The following is a 1,786-nucleotide window of genomic DNA, read 5'->3' as shown; positions in this document are numbered from 1 at the left end:
TTTATATATATTTTATATATATATATATATATATATATATATATATATTTAATGAACGGAAAGGTCCATATGAACCCGTATTTCCCCATCAACCATCACATCGACGACCTTCCCTCCTCTCGTCAGCTGCGCACACAACCCCCAGCTGGTCTCCTCCCGCGCCACCATGATGGCGTTCGCCAGCCTCGCCGCGTGACTTCCCGAAAGCCTCGCCCACGTTGCTGTGCAGTGCGCCGTCACGGTCGCAGTTACGACCTTTTCGGAACTTCGTTACGAAACGTGACGGCCCGGCCGCCACCGTCGAGAAATCGATACGCCGACGCTCACCAACACAATATCCGGTAGGTCCTTCGTCCTAGCTAAGCGCAACCACGACGAGGATGAGGATCGTTGCCGGCGCTAGTGTCGCCGCGCGATAACGACGACGACGACGACGACGACGACGACGACGACGACGACGACGACGACGACGACGACGACGACGACGACGACGCCGACGCCAACGCCGTCGTTGGTATGCGTGAATATATCGACCGGTTGGCTTATCTGCCGGTGAGGAACGAGCGCTGTCGAGGACGGGGGTCAAGGTCGCCGCAGATGTACCACGCCTCTGCCTCCACCGTTGTCCCAACACACGCATGACAATGATGATGATGATGATGATAATGATAATGATGATGATGATGATGATGATGATGATGATAAAGATGACGACGACAATGACGATAACGCAGTAAGCAATGTACGTCGAAGGCGTTGCCACGTGCGACATCACTCGTCTATGTGCTTTTCTCTCACCATTTTGATCTCGTCCTCTCTCTGTTTCCACGTCGGCTATCCTCTCTCTCTCTCTTGCTTTCTTCATCATCCCGGCGGCACGTAGATCCGAAATAAAAGGCATCCTATATCATTTGTATAACATATAATATATCAGTGTGAGAAATCACGAATGTCATCGCGCATGTTGTTAATTAATTATTTATCACATTAACCTGCCTCAATAACGCGTTATTAGATATCCAGCAAAATATATACTTTATCGTAATAATATAATAATATAAAATATACATTTCGCTAAATATGAAAGTAATTAATGTTCAATATGAACATCAACTAAATTATTTCCTTCATCTTTTTTTTCTCTCATAGCTCTGCAATGAAATGAATTCGTCGACTTCCACGACCGCGCTCCACTAAGTGCAAGAGGATGCCACTAATTAAATTCTTGGACACTGACGCCTGGAGGCATGAGCAAGCCGCGTATACCACCATCGTCTCTCTCTCGTTAACAAAGCTCGTTAACTCCGCTGAGGTTTCATCGATATCGAGAGAAGAAGGAAGGAAGTACCTAACGATGTTGTCATATTCTAGAGCTAAGCTCTGCGACGGAACTATCTTGTATCACGCGAAGAAGCGTTGAAGAATACATTTTAGCAGAGTATTTTCTTTTTATCGGCGAAATAATACACGGCAGGAGTGATGCAAAACACAAGATGGACGATGCGATATGTCGCATTTTGTCGCGTAATTACTCAAGTTGTTAATTAAGGGAATAATTAGGAATGTAAAAGTATTCACACAGTTGTACAGAAAGATGAACACGATCAACTGTACATAAAAATGTGCCCTTGTCTGTTAATAAAAATTATCATCACCATTAATTTTCCACCAATAATTCATTTATATAATTATATTTCATTTATATAATTATAAATAATAAATCCAAATAAGTTTAAGATGTAATAAGATGTATAAAAATAAAAATATAAATGTATGTATAAAAATA

The sequence above is a fragment of the Atta colombica genome, unplaced genomic scaffold (assembly GCF_001594045.1).
Source record: "Atta colombica isolate Treedump-2 unplaced genomic scaffold, Acol1.0 scaffold96, whole genome shotgun sequence".
NCBI lineage: Eukaryota > Metazoa > Arthropoda > Insecta > Hymenoptera > Formicidae > Atta > Atta colombica.
This window is presented reverse-complemented; position numbering follows the sequence as displayed.